The sequence below is a fragment of the Hemicordylus capensis genome, chromosome 12, assembly GCF_027244095.1.
Source record: "Hemicordylus capensis ecotype Gifberg chromosome 12, rHemCap1.1.pri, whole genome shotgun sequence".
NCBI classification, from domain to species: Eukaryota; Metazoa; Chordata; class Lepidosauria; order Squamata; family Cordylidae; genus Hemicordylus; species Hemicordylus capensis.
Genome location: NC_069668.1, coordinates 7,232,572 through 7,244,728, shown reverse-complemented (window position 1 = coordinate 7,244,728; position 12,157 = coordinate 7,232,572). Strand labels below are relative to the sequence as shown.

Below are 12,157 nucleotides of genomic sequence, written 5' to 3'. Positions count from 1 at the left end.
AGCGAGAGCAAAACAACATCAGAGAGGCAGAGAAACTCTTTCAGAAATAGCTCGCCACCATGATTTCGGAGAGAGGGAGGGCATGTCCCACAACCTCTTTTCTTGCAACATCCGAGTAACTTTTTCTCCCGCCCCCACTCCATTTTTAGATGCAAGTGTACCATTTTATGCTCTTATAATTTTCTGCTTATGTGTTTTGGCTTGAGACCAGAATCTGGAGCCGTGCGCACTCATATGGTTTTGATAAAGAACCTGAACTCAGACAATACGTCTTCTCGAACATGTCTTCCTGTAAGATTGGATTGCACGATAGCGAGGAACTAATATTTTCTCGGTAGCAGATAGCTGTTTGGGGGCGGGGGCGCTGCTGTGGATGCTCATTCACTTGAAGAGCATCTTAGCCACAACAGCTTGTGAAACGAGCCTGCAAGCCTACACACAAGCCCATGTTATTTTGGGAGAGCCAGTTGTTGTTGCTATTATTTCATGCTTTTGTTTGGCCACATTTCTCAGAAGGAGATATCCGGCAGCGGAAGGTGGAATAATTTAGCATGCGTTCACTTTGGAAGTCCGGGGAGGGGGGCAGGGGCGCTAAGCGCTCACCGGAGTGCATCTAACCTGTTGGGCCGGGGTTTATCTCTCTGGCTTTTTGCAAGCTCTTTAGCCCACTCAGGACAGATATGAAGTGACAGCGGGATCCGAATTGGCAACAGCATGCAGGCAAGAGGGAAGACGGAATCACCTGCCAGAGAGATGGATTTAAGACCTTTCCAGAGGGCTGTAGAAAAAAAAGAAGCAGATGGGTATTTTCTCCTTGGTTCTGGGGCGACTCTGGGCTGCTAACTCCTCTCTCAGCCTAACCTACCTCACAGGGTTCTTGTGAGGATAAACATAATTATGTACACTGATCTGGACTCCTTGGAGGAAGAGCAGGGCAGAAATATATAAATACAGAGAGAAATAAAATCTTATGAAAGCCAGGAGTAGTTAGGACAATTTTTCATCACCATCAATAAAATGCTGGGGACAGAATGCGGGTTGGCCACGCCCACCCTACCCAGCTCCCAGCAAACACATGATCAGCATGAATTGTCCCCTTTACTAAGCAGGGTGTGTCATGGTTTGCATTTGAATGGGAGACTACATGTGAACACTGTAAGATCTTCCCCTTAGGGGATGGGGCCTCTCTGGGAAGTGTATCTAGGTTCCAAGTTCCCTCCCTGGCATCTCCAGGATAGGACTGAGAAGCCATTGGGAGTCTGTGTACACAATCCTGGATGTACCAAGGGTCTGACTCAGTTGAAGGCAGCTTCCTAGGATTACTTTTCCCTCCTACTGTGCTGATCTTTGCAAGCACTCAACCACCGGTCAGGAGCTCACACAGCTCACCTACCCTGGCTGGGTGCTCCTCCAACCCTGTTTTGGGTTGTGAGAACATAGGACGCTGCCATATTGAGTCAGACCATTGGTCTATCTAACTCAGTATTGTCTATCCAGACTGGCAGCGGCTTCTCCAAGGTTGCCAGCAGGAATCTCTCTCAGCCCTATCTTGGAGATGCTGCCAGGGAGGGAACTTGGAATCTAGATGCTCTTCCCAGAGCAGCTCCATCCCCTGAGGGGAATATCTTGCAGTGCTCACATGTTGTCTCCCATTCAAATTCAACCAGGGCAGACCCTGCTTAGCTAAGGGGGCAAGTCATGCTGGCTACCACAAGACCAGCTCTCCTCTCTGCCACCTCATCTTGTTCCTACATGTTTTTGTTTTGGGAAGTTGGGTAGTTGTTTTTGTTTATTATTTCTCCGTATAAACTGCCCTGAGCCATGTTTGGAAGGGCGGTATAGAAATCGAATTATTATTATTATTATTATTATTATTATTATTATTATTAGTTGGATTTCCAGGCAGCAGGCTCACCAGCTTGGCTGGTGCTGAGAACAATTCCCAAGGCGCAGTCTGACAATATACATATATGTTCCTCTCAGGGCTGCTCAGCTTCGGCCCTCCTGCAGATGTTGGCCTACAACTCCCATAATCCCTGGCTATGGGCCTCTGACTAAGGCTGGGGAATTGATTTGTCGTTTAAAACAAACAACTGGAGGAGGTCCAAAGTTGAGCAGCCCTACTCTATGGTCAGCAAGGAAGTTCTCTTGACGGCCCGACCGCCAGCTGAGATACCAATAAGGAAGCTATAAGGAAGCCCTTCTTCACAGAGGTATTTAAAATGTGGAACTCCCTGCCCAGTGAGATGAATCCTCCCCCTTTTCCATTTATTGAAGACTTTTTTTTTTAGCCTGCCAACTGTTTAGTCTGTGCTTTTTATTTATTTATTTACTCATTTATTTATATATTGTTAGATTTTTACACTGCCTTTCATTACAACAATCACAAAGCAGCTGAGATGGTTGCGGTTGCTTGTTTGAGTCGAGGCATTTTTTGTGATATGGTTTGGCTTTTGCTAATGATGCAGTTGTTTACTGTGGACTGGTGGGTTGTAGAATGTTGTTTTGTTTAGTCTTCAGGTTTTTGATTCTTCTATACTGCTCTTTTTATTCCTCTGGTTTATTCATCTGTTTTTCAGTCTTCTAGGTTTGGGTTGTTAAGTTTTGCAGCCATGGATTTCCTGTCGTGCTGCATTGTTTAAAGTGTTTTGTTTTGTTTTGAACTTTCGTCAACTGCCTTGAGCTTCTCTCAGAATTTGAAAGGCGGAATATAAGTTTATGACATGTAAATAAACAAGGAAAGATTTGTTTATCAGAACTCCTTGGGAAAGTGACCATTTGTGTCCAAGAGTCTTCCAAGAAAGCTCACCAGTGCTGAGTTGATTCCGAATCAAGGGGAGAGTGGTTCACCCATAGTTACGATACATTCAGGATGTTAGAGGTCGGCCCATGTAACAGAAGAACACAGGTTGCGATCAAATAAAAGTATCGTATAACTCCACAGCTAGAGAACAGGTGGGACCAAAATCAGCCAACATGAGAGGCGCCTTTAGGGCAGGGAGGAGGTTTAGTAAATACCTTGGAAATAATTGATAATGCCTTCAAAATCCTCTTGGCATTAAGAAGGCTCGATGTTAGGAAAAGTGTGTTTTCTTTCTTTCTTTTTGACTATTCACCTTATGTTTTAGGCAGAAACCAATAAAAAGCCCATCCATATGGCTTTGCTTAGGGCTGCTTTTTGCTAGAACTTGAAGACTCACAAGGATGAAAAGTGAAGTTGTGTTCTGAGACCTTTCTGCTTAATCCCAAAAATCTCCACCAAGCTCTAGCAGCATTATCATGGGGGCACTGCTAAACTCAAACAGTCTGGGGAGAGAGCGTTCTTTCCTCCATTGATTGAAATCAGAAATCTATAAATTGGTCTGTGGGATGATGTCACTGAGGGCAAATGAAGTCCATTAAGGGTGAGGGCAAGTCAAGTCCACGAAGACTGAGGGCAAGTCAAGTCCATGAAGAGTGAGAGAGTGCAGCACAAACATAAGCGATGCCTTTGAGGCCAGCACCAAAGACTGTTCACAAAACAGTTGTTTCAGCTTGGTCTTGATTGATAGCTAAAACAAGGCTTTTCAGATATTGTACTTTTTAAAGGGATAGAGTTGGAGCAGGTAGACCCAATATGAATCTCCTCTCCGCAGCCATGAAGCGGGTCAGGACTGAGATGTGAGTCACTGTCAAAGCAGAACTATGAGCTGGGAACCAAGAGCCAAGAGAGATACAAGGAGTTAGAACCAGGAGCAAAAGCCAGTGGTCAGGACCAAGAGGGTCAACTGCAGTAACAAGCCAGGTGTCAGAACCATGGAAGTCAGCCTCTTGCTGCCTGGATAAAGAGCCAGCCTAAACAGGAAGAACATTATACCTCTTCCTGTTGGGCAGAACCAATGGGCTGCTGCTCGGGATGGTGGTGGAGCCAGTCCAGGACAGGGGAACTTTTTACTGCTCCAGAAAAAGTTAATAACATGTAGCCCTGGCAACTTGCCACGTAGGGGCAGTGCACTCAGAACTGTAGGTTCCTAGTTCTAACTTCAGTGCCTTCGGCTTATCATTGTCCTTCAAGCTAACCTACCTCGCAGAGTCACTGTGGGGTTCAAACGGGATCTCTCCCAGGGATGCTGCCCTGAACTCCAAGGAGCGAGAATGGGATACAAATACAACACAGAGACCATCTCCCCCGCCCCCACTCCCGCGGACAAGCTCCCCAGCAACCCTGAGCCACTCCTTCAGGTTAAATTAAATCAACTTGCCCTGATAGTCAGCCTGTAAAATAATGTGGTTGGCTCAGAAAATAATATAAATCAAGGATTAAAATAGTAGTTCTCCTGAGCAGGTGGAAACTCTGTTTCCAAGTAAAACCATATTACTACTTTGGCACTCACACTCCAGGACTGTCTCATAATCCAGGGCTCTTTTTTTGTTTTTTAAAGAAAGAAATATTTATGAAACACATAAAACAGAAGACCTTCTTTCCAAGCAGCTTTCTAGCTTACCTGCCAAATGGATACTCTCCGAGAGCCAAAAGCAGCCGGATGCAAAGCTTTCTGGAATCTTTGCAAAAATGCTGGTCCTTATACAGATCCCTGGAAGATATTTCTTCTTTCAACAGAGTCTGCTCTCATACCTGTTTCAACAGAGTCCGGTTGTTATTAATGTATTCACCTTTCTCTCTCCTTTCCCTTCCCTTCTCATTATTACTCACTGCAGATGTTATACAGGGATGATGGGGGGACAGGGCGTACATTAAATGAATGCCAGAATAATACCTAGCTCAATGATAGAGCACTTGCTACCATGATATTGAGGCTGCATTCTCACAATCATGGCAATCTTGGTTAAAGGGTTAACCAGGATTGCTGAGCCCCACAGGACTGGTTTTCAGAATGCAGATTTCCCAGGCAGCCCTGATCAAACCATGGTGGTTAAACCACATTTAACCAAGATAGACAACAGCCTGGTCCACACAGTAGTTCAAATCTAGGCTTAATGTGGGTTACTGACATTAGTGTGATTGTGTGAGCCCAAGGTGGGAATCTCAGATTCATCTCAGGCCATAAACCACCTTGGCATGGGCTCACAAAATCTTGCTAATAAAAGTAACTCAAATTAAACCTAGATTGGAACAGTTGTGTGAATTAGGCCAACCAGAATTTGATTCTGGTTATCTGTCCTGGCTAGATGTGGTTTAATCGCAGCTGATCTGCTCCTGGTTATCTATCCTGGTTAAATGCAATTTAACCACAGCGGTTTGACCAGGATGACCAGGATGGCTTGGGAAATTTGCATTCTCATGACCAGCTCCGCGGGGCTCAGAAATCCTGGTTAACTCTTTAACCAGGATCGCCATGATTGTGACAGCACAGCCTGATTGTGTGAACACAGCCTGAGTCAGACCAGTTTTATCTACCCTGACTGGAAATGGTTACGTGAGAAGCTTCCTTATACAGAGTCAAGCCCTTGGTCCGTCTAGCTCAGTACTGTTGACACTGGCTGGCAGCATTTCTCCAGGGCATCAGGCAGGGTTTTTCCCAGCCCAACCTGGAACCTTCTGCATGCAAAGCAGGGTGCTCCACCACTGAGCTATGGCCCTCTTTCTTATAAAGGTAAAGTTGTGCCGTCGACTCGTAGGGTGTCGACTTGTAGCGACCACAGAGCCCTGTAGTGGTCTTGGGTAGAATACAGAAGGGGTTGACCATTGCCTCCTCCCGTGCAGTCTGAGATGATGCCTTTCAGCATCTTCCTATATCGCTGCTGCCCGATAGAGGTGTTTCCCATAGTCTGGGAAACGTACCAGTGGGGATTCGAACCAGCAACCTCTGGCTTGATAGTCAAGTCCTTTCCCCGCTGCGCCATTAGGTGGCTTCCTCCTTCTTATACCATGTCTCAGTTCACGTCTGATAAGTCTTCCTAGCGCTGACAGACGTTTCTTTGGAAGCCCACACTCAGCCCTGCTTTAAACCAATCCATTTTGTCATTGTACTCCAGAGATATGGGTCAGCCTGAGCTTTTCGTAAATGATCTCTTAAAACAAAACAAAACAAAACATTTTTTTAAAAAAAGCCTTCCCCACAGCAGCCAAAATATTATATTTAGTTGTGCTGAGACATGCATTTAGAAGGCATTCAAGAATGTGACAGAAAGGGACTTGAGGCTGACCTCTCACAGCATGTGTGGGGCTCTAGGTTTTTCTAGGGTGAGTTGGTTTTTTAGTGTGCGTGGCTGAAGTTTGGTTTTTGTTTTTGTTTTTCAAACCAAATAAAGCAGTTTCATGTTGTGGCAAAGGATGAGCCGGTCAGCCGTCCCAACAACTCACTCCAGATTCTGTGCGTTCTTAAGCTGATCTTTAAAAGGAAGGAGCACACACACACACACCGACATTTCACAGACGAAAACAGGGACGTGCTTGTAACACCCCCACACTCAGATCAAGAGTCACGTTGTGAGCACTGCCCCAATTGGATGTGTGAGAACTGCCACGCACAGCAGACCTTGTCTCATAACTCAACTTTATTGCTAACAACTCGCTGGGGAAAGTCCATTGCCTCAACCTTAGCTTGGGGAGGGAGGGAGGGAGGGAGGAATAACAGCTATGGATTCTCTCTAGTTTCAATTCCAGGAGGACTAGTGCCTGTGGGGGTACTTGAAAGCCCCCTGGGGGCACTCAGAGCCCCCCTGCCTCCCCACACTGTATTTGTTCCTCATCTGAGGATCACCAACATGAAACCAATCCATCCTCAGAGATGTGTCCACTGCAGAAGGGGAGGGAGGCAGGTGAAGACCCTCCTCCTCTGCTCCTGATTGGCTGGCTACATGCTGAAGCTCAGTGTACCCCTCCCCTCAGTCTGAGTGACAGGCTTCAGATAATTAGGAACAGGAACATAGGAAGCTGCCATATACTGAGTCAGGCCCTTAGTCCATCTAGCTCAGTACTGTCTTCACAGATTGGCAGCGGCTTCTCCAAGGTTGCAGGCAGGAATCTCTCTCAGCCCTATCTTGGCGATGTTGCCAGTGAGGGAACTTGGAACCTAGATACTCTTTCCAGAGCGCCTCCATCCCTGAAGGGGAATATCTTCCAGTGCTCACACATCAAGTCTCCCATTCATATGCAACCAGGGTGGACCCTACTTAGCTAAGGGGACAAGTCATGCTTGCTGCCACAAGACCAGCTCTGAGTACTCCCGTTGATATTAATGGGACAAGAAAAATTGCCCCATTACTTTCAATAAGACTGCTTATGAGTAATTTAGTGTGGAAGTGAGCCAGTGACTGGTGTAGCCAGTCTCCCTAACTGTAATACTTCCATTTGTCAAATTTAAAGGTTACCATTATGAGATGGGTCCAGTCACTGGTTTACAGCCACCCTAAGTTTCTCATAAGGAATCTTACCGAAATCAATGGGGCGACTTTAGAAGTTGAACTCTTTAACCCGGATCGGCGTGATGGTGAGAACGCAGCCTGAGCCAGACCAGGCGTACCTACCCTGACTGGTAATGGTTACATGAAACGTTTCCTTATACAGAGTCAGGCCCTTGGTCCATCCAGCTCAGTACTGGCAGCACTTTCCTAGCTGGGTGGGTTTTCAGGTGTTTTTTGAAAATTGCCAGGGATGGGGAGGATCATATCTCAGCAGGGAGCGCATTCCACAATCTCGGGGCAGCGACTGAGAAGGCCCGTCTCTGTGTAGCCACCAGACAAGTTGACGGTCACTGGAGACGGACCTCCTCAGATGACCTCAATGGGCGGTGGGACTCGTAGTGAAGAAGACGCTCTCTTAAATACCCAGGGCCTAAGCCGTTTAGGGATTTGTAAGTTATAACTAGCACTTTGTATTTTGTACGGAAACCTATTGGTAGCCAGTGTAACTCCATCAGTAAAGGAGTAACATGGTCTCTCTGGGTCATCTCAACCTGGCTGCCGCATTCTGAACCAACTGAAGTTTCTGGACTATGTACAAAGGCAGTCCCACGTAGAGCACATTACAAAAGTCAAGTCTGGAGGTTACCAACAGATGTACCACTGTTTTGAGGTAACTGATCTCAAGAAACGGGCGCAGCTGGCGTATCAGCCAGAGCTGATAGAAAGCACCCCGGCCACTGCCTCCACCTGAGAAACCAGACAGAGGTGTGAATCCAGAAGTACTCCCAGACTGCAAACCTGTTCCTTTTGGGGAAGTGTGACCCCATCTAGAACAGGCAGATCAAAACTGTCTCTAGAGTTCTGACCCCGCACAACAAGTACCTCCGTCTTATCTGGATTCAGTTTCAGTTTTCCCTCATCCAGCCCATGGTTCTCCATGGTTCTCCATGGTTCTCCATGGTTCATCCAGCCCACCCAGTTCTCCCTCATCCATTCTCCCTCATCCAGCCCATGTCAGCTCCTGAAGAAGCTGACATGAAGAAGTAGATCTGGGTGTCATCAGCGTACTGGTAACACCCAGCTCCAAATCCCCTGATGATCTCTCCCACCGGATTCATGTAGATGTTAAAAAGCATTGGAGAAAGTATGGAGCCTTGAGGAACACCATACTTAAGCTCAGATTTTGAAGAGCAACAATCTCCAATCAACATCATCTGGAATCTATCTGAGAGGTAGGAGCAGAACCACTGTAAAACAGTGCCTCCCACCCCCAACCCCCTCAGACGTTCCAGAAGGATACTATGGTCGATAGTATCAAAAGCCACCGAGAGATCTAAAAGGACCAACAGAGTCACACTTCCTCTGTCAATTCCCAATGGAGATCATCCATCAGGCCAACCAAGGCAGTCACCGACCCATAGCTCATCCGAAAGCCAGTTTGAAATGGGTCTAGATAATCAGTTTCCTCCAAGACCGCCTGGAGCTGGGAGGCCACCAACTTCTCAATCACCTTGCCCAAACATGGGAGGTTGGAAACAGGCCTATAATTGCTCAACTCTGAGGGATCTAACGCAGGCTTCTTTAAAAGAGGTCTAATGATTGCCTCCTTAAGACAAGGAAGCATCCTGCCCTCCCTCAGATAAGCATTTATTATTTCCACCAGGCTGTCTACAACAGCCTCCCTGCTAGACAGAACAAGCCATGTTGGACAAGGGTCAAGAGAACAAGTGGTAGGCCTCACTGCTCCAATCAGCTTGTTCACATCATCAGGAGTCACAGACTGAAACCGATCCAGTCAAATCACATAAGAGGAGTTGTTGGGCACCTCCAGCTCAGATATCAAATTAATTGTGGAGTCTCCATCTAGGTCAGCCCGAATGTGAGAGATTTTGTCTGCGAAAAACTCTTTAAACACATCACAGCAGGTAACTGATGACTCCAAATTCTGGTTCAAGGGAGAGGGAGCAGATACTAGTCCCCTCACAACCAGGGGCGTAACTATAATAGGGCAAAGGGAGACAGTTGTCTGGGGGCCAACTGCCTTGGGGGCCCCCCAGAGGCAAGTCACATTACTGACTCCCCCAGCCGCGCACCCGGCCGGGCTTCCTTCAGTTGTATTCATCCTCCGAAATTGAAGTGAGTGTTGAGACCTGGAGCTACCAGAACAGCATGTCTTTCTCTAGTACCATTGAATGACTTGCATCGTCCACAATTTACATGAACTGAGCTTCAGTGAGGGGGGAGGGCATTTAAAATCTTGTCTCTGGGCCCACTCCAACCTTGCTACACCCCTGCTCACAACCCTGAACAACTCCGCTGGACGTGGACTCGCAGAGGCAATACAGGCAGAAAATAAACACCTCTTTGCCGCATGTATTCCCTGAGCATAGATCTTTAGATGTGCTCTATGTCGCAATCTGTCAGATTCGTGTTGAGTCTTCCTCCACCTGCACTCCAGTCGCCTACTTTGCCGCTTCAGACCCCGTAGGTCTTCCGTATACCAAGGGGCCAAATTTGAAGCAGGTCGGAGGGGACACTTGGGAGCAATCGTGTCTAGTGCCCTAGTGAGCAAGTTGTTCCAATTCTCAACCAGGGCATCAACAGGATCACTGGCAAAGCCAACAGTGAATCTCTCTAAGGCTTCTTGGAATCTTACTGGATCCAATAACCTCTTCGGGCGGACCATTCTAACCAAAAGTCTGGGAGACTCCAACGCGAGTTCCGCGACCAAGTCCGTGAGCTCAGTAAGGGATTCCGTTGGGCAGCGGGGCGATCGGTACACCAACAGAAGTCCCAATCTACCCCTGGTCCCCAAACTCAAGTACACACATTCAGTATGGTCCGACACCTTAACAGGGACCCTGGTAAGGGAGATGTTATCCTTATAGACCACAGCCACTCCACCTCCCCTGCGACGTCCCCTCTCCTGCTCCTCTACAGAATATCCTGGAGGGAGAAGCTGGGACCAAACTGGACCACTAGCCTACCCCAACCAAGTCTCGGTAATACATACCAGATTGGCCCCTTCATCCATGATCAAATCATGGATGAGTTCAGATTTATTTTGGACCAACCTGGCATTACAGAGGAACAGGGAAAGGCTATGTGGGTTGTTGGCAGTGCTCCCCGAGGTCAAAGAGCTGGCAGGACAGCCGGAAGGGGAGACGGTTATTAAGTTTCTGACTACCCTTCACCTGGAACGGCCTGCTGAACTGCCAATGTTACTTCCCCTCCACCACTGGGATAGCTGCTCCATAGTCAACGAAGGTGCCCCCTGTCCCCCCATCTCCAGACGAACCCAAACACATTACAGCAACTTCAACCCAAGTCTAAAACAGCTTAAAACTAATTAGAAAACAGAACAGAAAAACTAATTAGAAAACAGAAGCCCTCTAGCCTTTGCCCTCGTTCCCCCCCAAAGGGGTGACCCCCTTTGGTGTCACCCCTTCGGTGACTGCATCTTGACTGCCTTTTTAAAAGTTGTAAGAGACAGGGAGGCTCTTATTTCAGCAGGAAGTGTGTTCCAATGCCTTGGGGCAGCAACGGAGAAGGCCCGGCCCTGAGTAGAAAAAGTAACTTAAAACCAGCATTTTAAAAACCTGGACATACGTCGAGATAAGCTAGAATTCCCATCACAAAGCCTGGTTTGTGTGTAGAGCGGATCCAAAAATCTCGAAGGGACTTGGAGGTAAGTTTGGCTGGTGTGTGAACGCGCACACTCTCTTCTGAAGGAGATTTGGGGCAGAAGCCCTGTGTGTAAAGCCTCCACCAGACGTACTGGTGGTAACTGGAGACGGACTTCTCCAGATGACCTCAACGTGAGATGGGGATCATACAGAAGAAGTAGTGACCACTGGTCATATTGTTGTGACCACTGGTCATAACACAACATTATAATGCCCTTGTACAAATCTATGGTGCGGCCACATCTGGAGTACTCTGTAAAGTTCTTTTTATCATATCTTAAGAAGGGTATTGCAGAACTGGGACAGGTGCAGAACTGAGCAACCAAAATGAGCAGGGGCCTGGAGGACCGCTAGGCTACAGCATCTGGGGCTCTTTGCTTTGGAAAAGAGGCAACTAAGGGGAGACACGATCAAGGTGTATAAAATTATGCCTGGAGTGGAAAGTGGGCAGAAATTTTTTTTTCTTCCTCTCTCACAACACTAGAACCAGGGGTTGTCCCATGAAACTGAAGGTTGGGAAATTTAGGACTGTCAAAGAGAAAGTACTGTTTCATCTATGGGATTCCTTGCCATGGGATGTGGTGATGGCCACCAGCTTGGATGGCTTTAAAGGGGGCTTAGACAAATTCATGGAGGACAGGTCCAAGGGAGGGGGGAAACCTGGGTAGAAGTGATGATGGGGAAGCAAGGTAGGAGTGAAACCTGGGTAGCTTTTCCTCCTCCCTTGCTTCCACACAATGGCTTCTACTCAGGTTTTCCTCTTACCTTGCTTCCGCACAACCAAAAACCCTGGAGCACACACAGCTCCCAAACTGGGCTAGAACACAGTTTTGGATTGTGTGAATGACCTCCTAGTGTATAGTGAGGTGGCGACTGTGCTGAGCTAGGTGGACCTTCTCTGACTCTGCAGAAGGCAGCTCCATATGCCCAGAGCTCTGCACAATGCTTGGAAAAGGAAACTGGAACAGCAGAGGGTTCTGAATGCATCAGTTCCACTCTGGAAAAGAGACCAGCCAGCACCAGCCTCTCTGAAATCCAGGATGAAAAGTTGGACGCATTCCTCTCTCTGTGTGTGAAACGGTGCATTTATCAGGCTGGTAACACATGTAGTTTGAAATCACTTT

At 47.3% G+C, this 12,157-nt stretch overlaps 1 protein-coding gene and 1 long non-coding RNA gene across 9 annotated transcripts in view; one reads left to right on the top strand and one right to left on the bottom strand.

Annotated features, from left to right (window-relative positions):
• The window catches only part of COL26A1 (collagen type XXVI alpha 1 chain), a 128,089-nt gene that overhangs the window by 82,844 nt on the left and 33,088 nt on the right, over positions 1–12,157 (top strand). The window lies entirely within an intron of this gene.
• Positions 1–12,157, bottom strand: part of LOC128336069 (uncharacterized) — a 114,892-nt gene that overhangs the window by 69,647 nt on the left and 33,088 nt on the right. The window contains exon 2 of the long non-coding RNA XR_008311827.1: positions 4,485–4,615. This is a non-coding gene — a long non-coding RNA (uncharacterized LOC128336069). The remainder of the gene's footprint in view (positions 1–4,484; positions 4,616–12,157) is intronic.